Source organism: Rhinolophus hipposideros (genome assembly GCF_964194185.1).
Source record: "Rhinolophus hipposideros genome assembly, chromosome: 2".
Taxonomy (NCBI): Eukaryota; Metazoa; Chordata; class Mammalia; order Chiroptera; family Rhinolophidae; genus Rhinolophus; species Rhinolophus hipposideros.
The window spans coordinates 88,204,562-88,224,698 of record NC_138048.1 but is presented as its reverse complement, the minus strand read 5'-3'; the positions used below and the strand labels follow the sequence as shown (position 1 = coordinate 88,224,698).

The 20,137-nt window shown below is 32.8% G+C and overlaps 1 long non-coding RNA gene across 5 annotated transcripts in view; it reads right to left on the bottom strand.

Annotated features, from left to right (window-relative positions):
* Positions 1-20,137, bottom strand: part of LOC308488727 — a 521,148-nt gene that overhangs the window by 156,519 nt on the left and 344,492 nt on the right. For 2 of the 5 annotated variants that reach the window (XR_013991941.1, XR_013991942.1), the window contains exons 1-3: positions 6,140-6,203; positions 5,130-5,523; positions 380-494 (exon numbers count right to left, since the gene is read on the bottom strand). This is a non-coding gene — a long non-coding RNA (uncharacterized lncRNA). Of the gene's footprint in view, positions 1-379; positions 495-5,129; positions 5,524-6,139; positions 6,204-20,137 lie in introns of those variants that run through there. The other 3 variants (XR_013991939.1, XR_013991940.1, XR_013991943.1) reach the window with 2 other exon arrangements.

Sequence of the window (20,137 nt, the reverse complement as noted above, 5' to 3'; positions counted from 1 at the left end):
GAGAAAAGTAAAGGGAACCGACTGTGGTGTAATCCCCCAACAAAAAATGCTGTCTAATGTAGAAACCTCCCCAAGGTTTACAAATGCACAGGCTGGGCTTTTAGTATGATGAACAACAGAGTAATAACTTAGCCACGGCCACGTTGCCCCCCAACCCCCCATCCTCGCTAAGAATAGGAAGTCTTCTATGAGAAAGACATTACATTTTTAAATCCTACAAAACGAAATGCTTCTGCTAGCTAGTGTTTCAACACCACCCAAATCTCTTACTGAAGATGTTTGGAAACTGGAAAGACAATCACAATGTAAACCTTTAATTTCTCAAAATTCACTTAATATGACCAGAAAAATATATAGAAGAGTTTCAAGAAAGACCTACCAATTTGGATGCATAAAATACTGATGTTGACTCATGGTCTAAGGAAAGCTAATTCAAAGGCAAGGAAAGATGATTCCACAGAATGGTCACTTGGTGCTCACAAATCATCAGACACCTACCAATAGAAAGGGAGAAATTTCTTAGAAAAAAATGAATGGTTAAATCTGCCTACATAAAAGAACCCAAAACACTCCCAAAACATTAGAAGGCCAAGAAAAAACCTAGGGATCATTATTCTTATCTAACTGACCTAATAGATATAATCCATGATCATTCTTACACTTTTTTGTTTGTTTAGGAATTAATTATTAAGGGAATAAATTTAAAAATCGCATTACTTATATCAACAATGAAAAATGTATTTGACCATGAGAATTTTTCACTTTTAAATTTTCTATAAAATAGGCTTGGAATTAACTGACTGATTACATAAAATAAAACTATTTAACCTTAAATTCACTCAATCTCAATTATCTTCAAGTTCCACCTGCTTTTAAACTTCCACAAGTAAAAACATTGCATACAAGTTAATATTATTGGCTAGTAATGCACTTCACCTTATAAAGCTACATTTAACATGGGAAGATGTGGGGGAAAAGTAACATTCAATAAAAACTGAAAATCACTCACTAAAAAAATATGAATGATTTTATGATGATGTCTCAATTTTTATGCTGTTTTTGCTAAGACTTAAAATCTATCTATCTATCTATCTATCTATCTATCTATCTATCTATCTATCTATCTATCATGTATCTACACACACATATATAAACGTCTCAATGTGTGTTCGGTCACTTATAGATCAGAAAACCAAATACGGAGATGACAGATAAGAATACTACTTAAGTTTCTGCACAGTAAATATGTAGTTGCAAAGCTACTCTAAAGAGTCTATTTTTCAAATGCTTACAAATGGCCAGGATTTTTTAAAAGTTCTCTCTATTAGGAACTTTATTTTCCTTTCCAAATACCATCATTAAGAGATCGCTGGGATGTGAGTGTTAAATTAAATGAATAGTAAGAAATCAAAGACAATAATCCAAGATATCAAAATGATGCCTGCATTTGCTGCCTACAGAAACCTAGGCTGCACTGCATGCGTAAATGGCAAGAAAATTTGGGCGTTAGCTAACCCTTTATATCCTGCTCTTCTTGAAACTCATTTAAATAGGGCAGTTTGTAAAACTGTTTACACATTTATCAGGTGAATTCAACATGTACCAGCATTTCCTTTTGAAGAGGAATTTAAGGTAGTATACACCTTTTCTAATTTCATTAGTAATTAACTTGTACTATAATTCCCCTGAGAGTCTTAAACCTCTTCTAAACACTATTAATGTAGCCTATGCTTAAATGATTTTAGAATATCTCTACACCTCTTCTATAGCTTCACTGGAACACTAAAGTGTTAAGGACTTTTAAACTAAGAAAGATATTGATCCTATGAACCCTGAAATGAATTATAATCATATCATATTTGGTAAAATTCCAGAAGTGGCTTCCTTGATGGATCCTAAAAGGTTTTAAAAACTGCCATTTTGGAAAATTGATGTTTTCCTCACAGATTTTTAAAGTTAAAAGCATGAGCATCACAATCTTACCAGAGCAATACAAAAGAGACAAAAGAAAAACTAATACTTCACTGGTCTTTGATAGATGTTTGAGGTGAGTGATGATATTTTAAAAAAAGGAACTTGAAGTTCATAGTAAATTAACAAACAATGTGAGAAAGGAAAAGAATCAAATAGGGGTTAGCATACTTATGTAAAACAGTGATTTGCTATTTCAAAATTAAAATGTAAAAATAAGCTGGTGTCAAAGAGGAGGTGATCCCTCATTTCCACCGCATTGAACAAGCTCGCATCCGCAGCAGCCAGCCCTTAATATATGCGTCTGGCTCAGGCTGGTCTCCCAACCAGGAAGCCATCGAATTGTTAATATCACTGCTTTTTCTGTATGCAACACACATCATTTCCTCGCTCTTTGTTGTAGATCTCTCCTCTTATTTTAAGCTTAGTATGATCTGATTTTCCAAATCATATTATACAGTCCCGAAACAATATTATCCCTTGACAGTTACGATCCAAATACAGAAAAAGTGTCCATCTATCTAGATACAGCATAAAGAAGTTTATATAAACATAGTCACCCACTCACATCTTTACTCACCTTTCTGGAGTAAGAGAAAAGCTTTATCAATGATGCTCTCAAAAAAAACGTGTATATATAGGAAAAGTACAAAGGGAGGGCTCAAAGAATACATGACGATTAGTAAAAAATATATATTTTATATATGTTTATGGGAAATAAACATCATTACATTCTAAATTTAGCTTTGGTACCTTTCTTCTATGTAACAGAAATTAATATATAGTGTGGTTCATAAATATGATAACATAAAAGAAAATATTGCATTGGAAATAGCTTATATCTAATATCATATAGCAATAAATATCTATCCTTCACATTATTTTGGAACTACACTGATGGAACATCTTATACATATTATTTATGATTATATTAAAACAGGTGTCTGTAAACATATACTTGTATGTGATATTGTTTTACATAAGAAGTATTATAGTTTCTGATCCTTTGTGTAAACATTGTTATAAAGCATAATCAAGTTTCTGTGTACTTAATATATATATACATATACAGATATCTTTGTATTATGAAACATATGCTTTAAAAATGTTCAATTACAATGAGAATGAAGTTAAAAGAAGTAAAAGATTAATACTACCAAAAACCTTTGCTGTTTAGATTACCTCCTTTCATTTACAGTTTTAAAACATATGTTTATATACACACATTGCACATACTTAAAATTTCAAGATTCTGGAGAAATGAAATAAGTAATATAACTAAGAAATCTGAATAGGTACAGTGTGAATACATGCTTAAACATATCCTATGTGCCGTATATAGATGACAAATATGTTTATGATATTGTAAAGTCAATTTTTTAAGAAATATAACTCATGGGTAACCTGTATTCTGTGATATTTCAAATCATAAGTAATTATAACACATTCAATGAAAAGATGAACAAAGACTCCATACAGTATTCTAAAACACATTCACAAATTTATTTTAACAATGCAGAAGATATAAATTTATAGTACCCATGCAAAGCATTAGAGTTAAAAGAGTAAAATTGCTTTGTTTCTTCTATTATGGAAAGTGTCCATTTTGAATCTTAATATCAGCAGTATTATTGTAAAATTCTTAAACAGATTGGATATATTGATTCTATTTCAAAATATTACTTATTTGATGTTCCAATGGCTACTAATGTTCAAATATGACACATTAGTTATAGGTGAAATAGTTACCTCTTAAGAAAATAAAATTCTTATAACACTATACATTTAAGATTCAGCTGATAGATGAATTAGAGCCTGATTTGATAAGTAGTGTTCACTGATTTATCTCAATAGGTCCATGAGGTATAGAAACTAAAATATAAAAACTAAAAGGTACCATATTTTTGCTAGTTATTGATAGCTCTCACTTGAACTCTTATAACAAGGAAATGTCTTATTATAAAAAGACATGTAAAGTATTTTGTCTGGTTAGAAAACTAAGGAAAACTCTGACAACAAATACCAAATATAAAGCAGTATTCTTTTTAAATCAGTAGTAAAATCTAATAGGGTCAGTAGAGAAGATTGTAAATCATTTTATTTCTAGGCCTCAAGCATGATTATAGCTATATATTATATATTCTGAGCCATAGTTACGTGGAGACATACATGATTTAAGTAGCTAATGTATATATTCTATGTATATGAAAAAAGTTATACATATATAAACCACTCTCTCCATTATTATCCAAGGAGGTATTCTCTTCGACCAGCCACCTTAAAATATACTAAAAGTAGCATTTTTACACTTGTATTGTAATTTTGCTTCTTACACGGATACCTTATATTGCTTTTATATGGCCATTATAATATAAATGCGATTCAGTGAAACTCTGTAATCACTTTAGAGTACAGTTTCTGAAAATAGTATTTTTGGGGGTGGGTCATGGTGAAAACATTGCTGATTATAAAGAAGAGCATTGTTCTTTTCTTCTAGGCAGAATCTATGTATGTTCTTTTGTTCTGGTGGTAACTGCAGACAATCAATAAGGTCCAAAGCTGCTGGTTCCCCTCCGCCTAGGTCCCAAGAGCCTGACTTGTGATGTTACTAAAATACCTCACAAGTTAGGGTCTCAGGGACTAGGAAAAGTCTGATTTGATGAGGTAGAATTCTTCTTCCAGTTATAAGGCTAGCTGAGAAATTACAGTTGGGTTCAGTTAAACTTTTCCCTTTAAATAGTAATTAAAATACATATGAAGAAATATATAGGATATATAAAAGTTAGGATGAGCTGAATATTCACGACAACCATTTACAGATTAATTCCAAACCTTTAAATAAAGAAGAATATGAGAAACAATGCAAACAATGAACAGTTAAGAGTCATTGCATTAGATCCAAAGAAAAAGACTAAAAATGGGTTAAAAATCTGTTTCTAGCAGACTTGTACAGCAATACCATAGCCTCTATTACATCAAAGAAGGATTACATCCCAGTTAATGGGACCCTGATTGAAATTTTGCTTCCCATAACACTTCTATACAGCACAACTGTTAAGGTGGGCCCAGGACATATAACACTTTAAATCTGATATAAATATATACTGTTGCAGTTAAGAATAAAACAAAAAACTTTTCTGCATGTCATAATTTAATACCTCTGAAGCTTGATTTTTCTCTTTCAATCTCCAAACTATCCAGACAGCAAATATTCCCATGCATACTCTGTAGCTATTTGAGCAATGCCACTTAATACACGTAACTTAAAATGCTGGCAACACGATAAGCAAAAAAAAAAAAAAAAAAAAAGATTCTATATCTGAAATAGTTGCATTAGAAAGCTCAATACTTTTGAAAATGCACAATCCCAATCCTGTATTCACTGAATTTCCTTCGATCTTTTAGCCTTGTTTGTGGTTCGAGAACAGAATTTGTACTTTAGGAATGATCCAAGGTTTAGTAGCATAGAACGAAGGGCAAAACCATCGGACCAGCCATAACATAAAAGTCCTGGCCACAGAAGTGGAATCTGGTTCTTCTGAAGTGGTTGATCTTAAAAGGGAAAAGAGGAGGAGGAAAAAAAAAAAACAAAAAACAAAACGGAAAGAATTAGAATGTTTTCCTGTAGAACAGGTGAATCATCCATTTCCAAGTAAGCTGTAAGGAAAGCTATGCTGAACAAAATATTTGCTAACTGGCCCCCCTCCTCCACCCTAGTACCACACCCCTTTCCATTCCCCACCCCCACCCCCTGTCCAGATCTTTACTTTGCCTTGTAAGACTTTAAATATTCTGCTCCATGATGTAATGCATCATTATATAAGATCTTTTTCTGTTTATCATTTGATTTTTCCATACTGAATCAGTTATGACTAAAAATAGTAAATAGTTTTTTTTAAAAATCAAACAAAAAAGCAGCACTCACAAAAAGCAAAAAATAAAACAGTCCTTAGATATAAGTCCATGCTTTTCCTTAAAACTGAATATGGCTTTACAATTTTTGACCATAGCATTCAACCAATTATTAGAATGAAAAATCTCACCCCTCCATAAATATGACATTAACATAATTATACCACCCCCATCACGGAGACCCATCCTCCTTAGGGAATACATCTGATGCTCCAAAGATGGAAATCAGTCAGATTTTAGTTGCTCTCCAACGTACCTTTGCTTCTCACTGACTGACTGGCTTTTACCCTCCACGCACTCACACGCCACCCCCTCCCCTCGGCTAGACACGGATGCCCGAGCGAGCACGCGCGCGCGCAGGCATACAGACAGCCTGCGAGAGGCGAGGCAAAGCATCTGATGCTGACTCAGAGCGCTCTGTGTGCAGGGGGTGGCAGCGGCTGGTATTTTCACTGCGCTCATCATTAACATTAACTCACAGTCTAGCATCCACCCTCTCCCAGACCTGCGGGACTGCAGCATTTGCATGACGCTGTCACTCTAGCCTTTGCAGGTCAGATGATGGAAGAAAAAAAAGAGAACCGAAAGAAAGAAAAGGAGTGAAAAGAAAAAAGCCCCAGCGCTTTAATAAGAAATGCCTTCATTTCTTCCAGGGTCTCCTTATTTTTCCACTTTTCTACTTTCTCTGTGGCTGAGTCTCAGTTGTTTGACATCTTTCAGGAAGAAAATATCTTGTGGTTCAGTTCGCCAGTAGTCAGTTGGTCCTGCCCTCATCTCACACTCCCACCTCCACCCCTTCCCCTCCCTAATCAATAAGACAGATCTCTAAATGCAGTTGTGGAAACAGGCTCCGACACAATCTCATCCTGGGTCCGCTACCTCAGGAAGCAGGCATCCAGACTCACATGTGATAGAAGAGAAATAATGCCAGCAGTTCTTTAAGAGTCCTATACTTCACTCTTTGCCTTTTTTCCCCGCCCCCACCTCCCTGCAAAAGGGCAAAAGGAATCTTTCCAGTTCTCTGTGAAGCCCCCAAACAGCCCAAGAGACACATGAGTGAGACTGATCTGTATACATCAATCATTTCTATTTAATAATGAAAAAAATTACGATTTTAATAAAAATAATTGCTTAATATTTTTATTAGCTATGCTCTCATTTCACAAGAATTATAAGATCTGCCAGCATCTGAATCATCAATATGATTTAAACTGTGTTGAAATCTTAAGTTGCTGGAACGAAATCAACCAACAAGCTATTAGTATATATATATTTTTTTTTTGATATATGAACTTTAAAAAAGAATAACAAATAGTTGAGTGTTAGTATGTAATACGTGTGTAAAAGTTTTTGAGATTAAGAAATGTCTGCAGGCTATAATTAAATATTGAATATATGTTTACACAAAATATGGATTTGTGTACCTACATGAAAACAATCTATATGCATTGTTATAAAAGGAAGTGAAATATTTGGCTGAACACAGTTATGCTTGTGCCACTGTGTTTCACAACACAAAAGGCAGTATATAGGTATTTATCCAGTTCCTTTGTTCTTCAATTGTTCCCTTTAATGACAGAATGTGGTAAACTGCCTACCTTTCCTTTCTACGTGAGCAATATTTCTGAATTACTTGCCAGAGAGATCTAGCCATTGGTGACTCTGCAGCATACAAGAAATCCATACAAAGGGAAGAGAAGTACAGCAATTCTCAAGCCAATTTCAGTGCTGTCTGGTGCTGCTGAAATTCCAGTTTACTCACACAGACAGATCCCAGCATGCACTGCGGCACTGCAGGACCAACTAAGGTAGCAGTTTGGCAACAGATCTGTGGCAACAAACATGAAGGACAACCATTTTCAGAGCTTCCAAAGAAAACATCACACAACCCATAAAGAGAAAAGAAACGTGTGCAGGCTGATATGTATCTCTAAAATCAGCTCCTAGAGGCTCCTGATTTGAACAAAAAGGAAAAGAAAAACTCAAGCGCAGAAACAAAAAACACACACACAAAAAATAAGTTGGTGCCTGATGGAAACATGGAATTAAGTACACACTCTCATGAGAGAGAGAAAGGAAGGAAAAGAATAAGAAAGGGAGGAAGAAAAGGAAATGCAGAAATGAGAAGTGGGCGGGGAATGAAGGGGAAGAAAGGAACAGAGAATAAAAAGCAAAGAATCACGGAGCACTGAAGCGACAAATAACAAGAAATTAGATTGCAGAAACCAGAAATTCGGGAATAGTGTTCAAGTTTAGAATTTAATGAAAAACTATAACAGAAATTAATGCATACACAGCATAGCTTTAAATACTGATTGTGAGTAACAGTGAGACTCCTGCTGCCTTCTTCCTGTTCTACTTCTTCCTGTTCTACTTCTAAATCTACTGGTCATCTCTTAAAGTCTCTTTGCTCAGAGAGCCATCTTTTTCTTTTTCCTTTTTTTTTTTTTCTGGCTTTCCAACATCTGTGTTCTTTTTGCTATTATTTTTTCTAGACAGTTGCCCACAATTCTCTGGATAAATTAATGTCATGACCTCGCTAAGGCTATCAGACATAAAATGTCGACTATTTTAATAATTGAACATGTGCTTACAGCAAACAGCCTACTGATATCTTAGCTTTGTGGACTGTCTGCGTAAGCACCTCACTCTGAGCTCTGCAAATCAGAAACAATAAACACAAATACAAGTCTCCCACCCCGCCACCCCCAACCATGCTATCTATTTTTATTACATGTAGAAACAGACACATACATCACTTACTTAACTTTCCGGAAGGCATAAATATTAACCAAGGAGGTAGAAAATCAAGAGGAGTAAAGGTTTGAAGAAAAATAATAATTATAACTGAATGGCCATGCATTTAAAATATTTATATCCAGACAGGGTTTAGTCAGTTCAAGTGCCCAGGGTTCTGTCAAGACCACCATTAGGGCCAATGGGAATGCAGACTTGATTATAATCAATATTTATTTGAAAGAAGATGTTGTAATCAATCAGTTCAATCACCACTGTCATAGACATGGGTTTAAGGTCTCTTCTGATTTGAAACTACTAATCATTAATACTAAAACATCCCTAAATGAGACCCTGACTATGGTTAAAGTATTTACAAAGTAAAATTTTTCTCCCTGTTTTATATTTAAGCAGTGCAATACATGTATGGTCTTGCTAGGTCAATTGTTTTTATATATTATTTGAGTTTTGTTCTGTTAACTTAAAAAAAAAAAAGATATATACCTGAATATATATCAAGTGACATATAGACTTAAAGGAAGCAATAACTACTCTAAAGTACTTTAATATAACCTGTCCTCTACCTTACTACTAAGGCAGGAATCTTTTATTTCTGATAAAGGCCATTTGAATTCCGTTTTATTTTGGGAATTATATTTAGGGTAAGGGAGAAGGAGGACAATCATCTCCAGTTCAAACTTGGACTCAAAAGTCATGGATGTGCAGAATATATTGTTTTGTATTACTTGCATATATTCTTTGTTTTACTTAACCTACACTCTCCAATAAGGTGAAACAAGCCACATGTAGCTATTAAAATTAAAATTAAATAAAAGTAAAAATTCAGTTCCTCTGTTGCTTGAGCCATATTTCAAATGTGTAATAGCACACATGGCTGGTAGTTACAATTTTCGACAATGAAGCTACAAAACATTTCCAACTTTGCAGAAAGTTTTACTGGACACTGCTGACTTAAAACTGTTCTTGTGAAAAGTTTATAGCATAACTGATCATTTTGTCCCCATACTTCCATTCCAGTCTATTTTAAGAGAATGATTCTATATTTATTTGAAGATCTAAAATAAGAGAATTTCATTTGACTGAAGAGGATCTAGTAGTTTTATTTACTAATAGCTTAGAAATATGCAATACTACTTAAGGGAAAGTGTTATAAAGAAATTAACTTTAAGGTAGTTAAAAACACACACACACAAACACAACATCAGAAGACACAAAACAAATACTCAAGCTACAGTTGCCAAATAAATCTGAGAGATGCCTATGTGTCTATCCTTTCCAGAAGTGAGAGTCCTGGTCTTTTTAATGTCAAATAACACATATCACATATTTCTATTTTCAATAAAGAAGGGATGTAATGGTAGCATGAGTAGTAGCAAAAATGCAGAGAAAGAGCAATTTTTAAAAATCCTTTTCATATAGAAGGAACATCAGTTAAGTGTGGCAACAACTATGGTTAGATTTCTTTCATTTTCTTTTGAAGAGAAAAGAAATAATAATTCATGGGCAAGGGAGACAAGAATTAGATACCAATGAACCAGGATGATCTGTTGGTAATTTCCTATTAAATAAAATGTTGAGAGAAAAACAGGTGTGTGTGTGTGTGTGTGTGTGTGTGTGTGTGTGTAGACCTCGTTAAGATAATTTTGAGTTACCAATCCGATTCTGGAACTAATTATCTTAAGTAAAATGAAAATAAAGTAAAATATAAATATAGATGAGTTATTACTTTAAAAATTTCATAGTGAAAGATACATATGGTTTTTCACCAGGAAAAAATACCTGACCCATATATTTTTTTAGAATTTTAGTATGTGGACTAGAGGATGATTCAGTGTTTTTTTAGCTCAGGCAGTTTTTGACTAGGATGCAAAAGGTGTATTTATCAATCTGAAATTAACTTTTTACTTTTTTTCTGTCTCTCCTTTGATATATAAGTGCAGAGTATACCAACTAACACGGAAAACTAATCACATAGATTTCTCTTCCTTTCAGGGATAATTCTTTAGATCCTGGCATGTGAAATCTAACGTTCATTCTTCTATTCTATTTAGAAAATGGAATGATTGTAACTCTCTAGCAATCTCTCTCTTGTTCCTATTCTCCCTCCCTTTTTCCTTTCTCCTTCCTCTCACCCCTCGGCTTTCCCCAAGTGCGAAATACACTTGCCTATCCATTCTGTCATCAATATCCACAAGGGGACAGCATTCAAGGCCATACCAGAGAGATGTGAGGAGGAGAGCAAATCTGAGACGGGGTAATTAGAGCAACAACATGAACTTGAGGGAGGTCTTGAGGGGAAAGTGACAATAATAGCCATTGTTGTATAGCCATACACATGAACAAATAGGTCTTGAGGATGCTGGTGGAGTGTTTTTCTTTCAGGCAAAAGGCAGGGCATGATAATGAGGCGCAATTTGGAGACCACGAAAAATTGGAGACGTCCTACAAAGTTGTATTTAAATCTGGAAAAGTATTTTCCAATAGTTATCAGGAATATACATGTATATATTTGTAATAAAAGAATATCTCTGTTATGTTGATGGACTTCCTAACGGGTGAGAGAGAAACGAATTAATCTTGACTTTTTAAGATGAGACTTCGTGGAAAAGGTTAAATGATAGCAAAGAACTTCAGAATTACTGTCATATTCAGAGCTTGAATATTATGGCAAAAGAGCAATAATAATTTATGTTTTAGCTAGCAGAACTATACAGAGTACAATTTTCCTTATGCTCTATATACAACACTTTGAAAAAAAGATGACAGGTGGGAAGGGAACTGATTTAGGAGCCAGGAAATAGGTTCTAATGCCAATTCAGTAAACAATAAAGTTTATGGTCTTGGATAAGTAATTTAAGTCTTAGAAATTTAGTTCTCTTATCTTTAAAATTAGGAGGAATAACTAGGTTAATTACCAAGGCCCAATTCAGCTCTAAAATTTTGTGCAATAGAAGGGGAGTAAAACTGGAAACATGTTTGTTATTACTACCTACTACTTAAATATAATATTTGTATACATAATTATATTATTTAATCCTCACAGTACTGTATAGTAGCATTTATCCCCCGAAAGACTAATGATATATCCTCTCTCTATATCCCTGTAATTATATTTCATCTAATAACTGAATCTCAAAAATGTATCATTTCATTATAGCTGCATAATATGGCAACACTAAAATGTTATATTAGATGTTTTCTATGGATTACCCTATTTACATTTAAATGTTCATTTTTTGAAGCGATGTATACTTTCATTTTAGAACTAGGGAGGTAGTAATTTTCTAAGATTTAGAAAGATGTGTATACACTCTTATGGTATACACACTAAGGAGAAGAACTCATAGATTCCTTGGATAACTTATTTGTAAAAATTAGCATTATCAAAAAACATTTTAGCATTAATTGGTTGTATAGATATACTTTAGTTTTACTAATGCATTTATAAAACTTCCTGAAGTAGATTTTAGAAATTCTGAATAAAAATATCAGAAAATCAGATGTATCACAAAATCAGGCGAATCATGGGCTTAAAATTCTCTACAACTATCAAAATGTTTAAAAACATTTTTGTTGGCTTTTAAAAATACTCATTTCGAATGCTGCTTAATTTAGGTGGCATAAAGTTATTAATGAATAGATATTCTGATTGCTCATAATCAATCTTATTTTACATGTTTAGAGTTTTCTTCACTCAGAAAAATATGCTAATTTTGTGTGGTCTTTTTTATATAAGAAGATAATACTTTATCCATTGATCACAGTATGTAGGAATAGAGCACAAATGATAAGAGTAAATAAATAAAAAATGTATTCTCTCTTTATAGATACTGTTATTTCCTTTCCTGATTTTCCTACTAAAATAATGTATATTTTTGAAACTTAGTATCACATAATCATACATGTTATTTTCAAGATTGAATTTTCACTTTGCTATCTCTATGCCTAATGATAGAAACTCTATCCTGATTAATACAGTTTTAGAATTATAAGTACTATGAGACAAGGTTAACTTTTCAAAACATATTCTTTCATGAAGAATGCCACTACTTTATTACATAGTTTTCAATGTTGGTTGAAGAAACATCCATTACCTGGGAGTAGAGGAAAATGCTTCTAAGGGTTATCAACATCATGTAAATATATCTGAACAGTGAAGGTTCAAGTGTATCCTGCATTCTCATGCTTTGTTCCCATCCTTTCCAATCAATTGTATTGATTAAGGGTTAGAGGGCATACTTTCACTGATCAAGGAAAGAGCCTGACATAGCAAAACTGTCTGCCAATTCAAGACAGATCAATTCCACCTTTGTTTCCTTTTGGATACATTATGGTTATTCATTCTGCATCACCTGAATTCCATTATATATATATATATATATATATATATATATATATATATATATATAAAATTTCATATATATATAATATATATATAAATTTCATTTATATATGAAATATGTATTTCATTTATATATATAAAATGAATTCCATTTTATATATATAAATTTATATATATATAAAATCATCTTACGAAAGGAAATGGATAAAGGATTTTCTATTTTAATGGGGGAAAAAAGTGATACATTTCTGGGTATTCCCATCACTGAATTGCTGTTGACCTTGCTAAACACTGTAATATCTGATCAGGCGCTTGACTTGATTTCCAAGTTCACTCTAGAATTCTGTTCATTTTCAAAATTTCATAAACAATTAGAAAATAAACTTTCACAAAATGTTGAATTCATTTATAAAATCAGTGTCCATTTGAGAAAACAAAAAATGAACACACACCATTGTAGCCTTCTTTTCTGGACCCACCTACCCATTAATTTTTTTAATGCCTCAACGGAACTGGTTGAGCCTCAAACAACCCATTGGTTCTGACAGCTTTATAACTTAAAGAACATGAAGAACTCAATTTAAGCTACCTTGGGAAATAATTTAAAACAAAAACAAAAGCCTTCATGCAATGTTATAGTAGTATATTAATCCTCTTGGGAGGGTACTTTGTAATACTGTATTCTAAACCTGCACGAGTGACTAGTATTTTGACTTTTACTAACCTGAAAAGTACATGCTCTTCCTACCCTATCTGTAAACTTAGATAACAAAGAAAACATTCAAGAATTCAAAATCCTCATAATCTAAGAGGCTCACAGGAATGTCAGTTTTTTTTCAGCAATGCTTGATTATATTTCTTTATTTATCAACATAACTAATTTCCTTTCTCTTAAGTGTCATGAGACATAAGTCATAAAGGAAAGGGGTTAAAATAGATTTACCCCTCAGATAAAGCTTTGAATTTAAGAGAAACATATTTCTATTACTATGCCTAACAAAGACATGTTTTAAAGTACACATTAAACAAAAGAAAACGCCTTTTCAATTACTAAATGCAATGCTCAGTAGGACAGAAAACTTACTCCTTCTTTTAAATGCTAGACCATTAAAACATTTGCTAGATGACAGCATTATTTTAAAAAATAGTTTCTTTAGCAAAGCATTAAAGCTGAATATGCAACATTTCTTAGGAGCATTGAATAAATCTATTTGTCCAGCTTACTTTGCAAAGACTGCGTAGAAAACAGCACCATAAACACTTTCAGTCCCCACACAAGGGCTAAACAAAGAGTCCTCTTTCTAGCCATCTAATCGGGTAATTTATTTTTTCAACCATCACATATAAATCGAAACACAGCTGTAACCAATGACTTGCAGATCCAGTTCCCAGCCAGCTGGAATCAGTTCTGCTGAAACAGCAAGATTTTTACATTGTTCACTTCTGTACATCTGGAGAAATCATTGAGGTTCAAAGGTGACCAGAAAAGCTCTTTAAATAAATTCAACCAACAGTGAAGATTTGCCTAAAGAACTACAAACTCCATATTCACTTATATAAAATGTCCATTTCATGAAATTAATGCTTCTAAAGGCTATCTGCATCGTCATCAGTATAGACTTTATGAGTTGCTAATTGAATTAAGCACTTAAATGCCTGTTTCTCTCCAACAACTTGCTTAGGGTTCTTCAAAACTCTTTCTTAGGAGATGTAGCTATTTAAAGGTGGTTATATTAAAACACTATGTTACATGCAGAAACACCAGGGGACCATAAAAACCTGTAACAAAACCAGATACCAGAAATGTACCTACTCATATCTCAAGTTTAATCATGTTTAGCTAATATAATCCTCTATTTAGATAAAATGAAAGAGAAATACTATCTGAAAGAAAGCAGGCTGGAAACCCTCCCTCAAGCTAGGCAGGCAAATCCCCAAGGAGCCAGAGTCCTGGGAGAAACAAACTCGGATCAGGAATGTTCCACAAGCAGTCTCGCAGGGAGGTGATTCTGGCACTAGAAGAGAAACCTAAGAGCAGCAGACACTTTTGCTTTACCCTAGAAGCATCTAACCGCACCAAGGGCACAAGTTAAGACTCTCAAACAAAAACTGACACAGCCAATCCTTGATGTAAAGAGGCTTCCATAAATATTGAATAAACTTAAAGCAAATAAAAACCCAGAAGAGTAAATGTATCCTGGGCGTTTAAATTACACACAATATGTTGCTTCAAATGCATCAGTTTCTTCACTAAAGCCATCAAAAAGATATTCACCTTGGGAAAATGAATATATATGTCTGGCAAACGTCTCAATCCAATTTTATTATGTTAAAACACAATACACAAACAAATCACAAATACTCTTAGTTTTCCTTTTTTAGTGAAATCAATGTACAAGTAAGTAAGTAATTTTCATTATGTAACCACCTTATTTAAATGTGTGGCTATTTCAATTACACTGGATCAACCATCAGTAACATCCCAATGATTTGTACTTCTAATTAGAAAGAGTGAAAAAATAAATAATAGTAAAGTATACTTTCAGTTTATACTGAATGACAGATGGTGGCCACACATAGTAAGTTGTAATTCCCCACGAGATATTAAATTCACATAAAGTTGGTTAAGTTCATTCATTTGGTAAATATATGACTGATTTTTATGTGTCAATCATCAAGTACACAAGCTATATGAAAATAGTCTAGAACACTGAGGAATGTGATTTAATAAATAATGAAACATTCAGTGTCACAAGGATTACCTTTACAAATTTCAGGGTAAGAGAAAATTGCACCTAATGAAAAGGTGGGAGATCTGCCCTCTTGCTATCACTGGTTATAAACTGGCTGTAGGATCTAGAGAAAGACACATAACCTCTTTAGATCCCTTGTAGAATAAGGATCTGACGTCCGATCAACTGTCAGCATTTTTTGCAGATAATTTCAAAAATCCCAATATATATTTACTTATCCTATAATTCCTGAAATGCAAAATCCCTGATTTTGTTTTCAAATTTCATCATCACTTTGGGAGTGTGCACAATTAAAAAAAAAAAAAAAAAAGAAATCTGTCCTTTTTTGAGATATGAACCAACCAGAAAGAACCAGAAAGAACCAGAGTCTACTACATAATAATCTTGGTGAGTAGAGGGAAATTTAACTTTATAGGAAAAATTCTTGAATGGATATAGCTTAATTTTATAAGCATATCATTCAAAATTAAGCAACTAGGTAAATTTCTCATTGTTTTAAAAGAGGACTAAAATTAGTCCACACTCTGTTCTTTACTGTAATATTAAAGTATGCTTCATAAGGAAGTTCACATGATGGACTAACATTTTAGTTATTTGAATTCACATGTATTCCAGAATCCTGTGATGTCTATATTTTCATTCAAATGTGTAATATTTCTAAAACATCTGTAAGGTATGACATATTTATATATACTCGTATACATTCATGATTATACAAATATTTATTGTATTTGTAAAAATAAAAAAATATCCAGTATCCAGGAATCTTCATAATCTATTTCCACTGAAAATCACCTGTACAAATAGCATGAGAAACGATTCCACAAATACTTGTTCAGAACAAGACAAACAAAATAGACCTCCTGTGACAATTTCAGCTGAGAGAGAAAAAGGGTGAAGGTTCTTATTGGAAAATAGTTTGTCTTAGGTGTCCCCCAAACAATAATATCTTGTAATATGCTCAGCTAACAACTAAATTTAATAAATATTGAATTATTCTAAGTCATGAGGGATACTTTTAATTATTTCAGAGTAATAGAAATAAGTTAGTTCCTTACTTAAACTTAGTATTATCAAATTTTGATTAACTTTATACCCATTTTCTTTTCTCACAATTTATTGGCCTTTAATTATAAAACAAATATTTAATATGTAATCTATGCAACACAGGCTATGGAAATTTTATCAAAAAAAATGCCATATCTGTGTTATCATGAGTTGTGAATTCTAAGAATGTATGCCAGCCCTCTTTCTTCTATAAGAACTGAAAATGGTTTCTCATGTTATTTTGAGCTGTAGACTGAGGGAAAATAGTCTAAAATAGGCAAATGTTTATTTGTGAATATATTTTCCTCTTATTATGCTAATGGTTACTTAATCCATTCATATTAGTTTGATCTTTTTAAGCACTAGCTAGCAAGAAATGATACTTCATCAATATTCCAAATCCTTTGTTAGGCATAATATATATAAACTTTTGTGATAATAATAGTTTTAATTTATTTGGGTTAAGTGTTAAGAGAGCCACAGTGTAAATTTAAAAATGTATAAAATGTATTAAATCTATTAAGTTATCAAATGTATTTAAATATAATTACCATTAAACTAGCATAAAGAACTATAATTAATTGTTTTTAATAAAGGTTTTTTATTCCTAATAATTGAGTTTCAGTCATTAAGGCAGCATTTATTCATCTTAGTTGTTTGCCTATATGCTTATTTTGTTTGTAATGGTACATGAGTATTATCCTGTCTCCATGGAGAAATGGTAGAATTTCATATATTGTAAAGTGGTTTGGAACTTGGCAAGACCAAAAGTAGTAAAAATACACATCCAGGAAGAGGTAAAAAGTCCAGTTTTGTTGCATAAATATGAACATGAGAAGGCAGGAAGGTGGAGTTCGGGAAGAAACATGGGGTGAAAGAGAAAGGACTCATCAGATAGGATTCTTAACACATATGCCAGAGCCTTCCTAAATGAAATAATACTTAATACTTCTAAGTTAGGGTTACATATGAACTAATTTGTCTCTTTTCTATTTAAAGAAAAATATGCAATATTTAAATAGTTTCTTCTCTATTTCTGATAAGAGAACTGGATCTTATAGTGACTTGCAAAACATTGATGGATTTATCTTCAAAGTTTAAGTTCATCACTGCATCTGATAGGGAATAAATATTTTTGAAAGTCTACACTGAATTAAAACTCATTGAGTTTTAAATTTCGATGAGTTTTTGTTTGTCAAACATTGATAAGTCTAATCACTTCTCTATTCAGGGTTGGCTATTGGCAATACGGGGGTGACAAAAAATGCAAAGAAGTGGACACTTTGGTCAACATTGCTCAAGCAGTAGTTCGCCGTAATCAGAAGTGTCTGGACTCTGATGGTAACCCCTTTAGCATCTATTGTAATTGCAGAAGTCAAAGGTGACTTGTATTTATCTTTTGTTATTGGTATATAGTGAATATTACAATTTTAATACAGTTTTCGTTTCTTAAAATGTGTATACATTGTTTTGGCAGCCTCTGTATATATTCAGTATGAAATACCAAGAGAAAGTAATCAGGATATTTAAAAATTGTATGATTATGAACAGATATTTTGATTCATTGATTGAATTATCAAGTATACTGACTCCTTGTCAGAATGTATATATCATTAACCATTTTAGAATGTTTATCTAAGGGTTTAGCCAAATTCTCTAGGTTAGGAAGTAATAGGCCATTTATTTAGGCATAGATTCTTTGGGAAAGAAAAAAAATACTTATCTATATTACATATATATATATATATATATATATATATATATATATATATACACACACATATATATCAAATTTTGTGGTTTAATTGATCTTCTCAGTCACCCAGAGGACAAGTTCCTATAAAAATGGTTCATAGATTTGAAAAGATGTAAGGAAATCAGGAATCTATAAGAATAAATTTTGTCTGTGGAGGACTGATAGATATTGCCTATCAGGGGGTGAAGTTGTAGAACCAGGCTGGTAAAAAAAAATAATTCAATTAGACTAAAAATAGGAATTTTTTTCAAGATCAGCTGATATTTACATTAGGATCAAGTCCTGGTCTTTTCTTTCTCCCAATCTCACCACCGTTGTAGATAAAGCAGTTTTAAAGAACTAAAAGTTTTTCATATTCAAAGAAAGAATGATAAAACATTATGTTTAAAATCTTGAGTCTACTTTCTTTCCAGAAGACCTACAAATCTTCCAGATATACCATGTTAATCAACACACAGATCTTCCCATATTTTTAAGTCATAGAAATTTTCCAGAATACTATAGGCAACGTTGTAAGCAAGCCAGGGATGGAGCTTGTGAATTACATAAAGTTTATATCCATGAACTAACCTAGACAGAAAGAATATTATACCCATATAATTGTACCTATAAGCCTTTTTCATCTGTGTAATTAATTAAAATGAAGTAAGAGGGGTAAAAAGGTAATTAGGGATCAAGTATCCCAATACTTTTTGCCATTTTGATACCAAACTCACATAAATGAAAATTTGCTAAGTAAAAATTAGAAAAATCATACTCAAATGGGCACTTCAAATGACACAGACCTGTCAAGAAGAGTTACACGAGGTTATTTCTAGACCTTTCAGTCACTCTTGAATTTACTTTGACGTGTGTGTGTATGTGTGTGTGTGTGTGTGTGTGTGTATGTGTGTATGAGTTTCTATTGTGTACAAGTTGCTAAAATGATTAATAAAATGAGGGAAGAAATGGCCTCTTCCTCAAACAGCCTACTATGTAGTAGAAGAGTCAGACACAAATAAAATTATAATACACAGAAAATGTGAAGCATACTATTAAATACAAAGTGCTATGAAAACACAGGCAAGAGAGACAATACATATTGAGCCCTGTACAGAAGGCTTATAGCCGGAAGCTCAACTAGTCTAGGGCTTTGAAGGATCAGAAGGACTGTTAGAGGAAGCAGATAGAGAGAAAACAATTTCTAACTTGAGGGCAGAGAAAGAGGAAAGGCTCAAACATTCAAGCGATGTTTGGGAAATGCCCAGGAGAGAGTGGTAGAAGTTTGGCTTACACAAGGAAGGATACATATGAGGAAAAATGACTAGGCAGTTGGACTGAAGTGCAGTTATAGAGGGTCTTTAATGTTACATTGGGAAGTAATTATTTAGGCAAAAATGAACAACTAAAATGTTTTTGAGTAGGGGTTTCTGATTAGTATGATGACTCAAAACAATAAAACCAATAATTACTATGTTCAACACCTACTCCCTGTCTAGTCATGTGCTGGCATATATCGTATCATTTTATCATTACAATGACTCTACAAGGGAAGTGGTTATCATTTTTGCAATTTATTGACAAAGAGGCTCAGTTTCAAAGAGTTATGTAATGTACCCA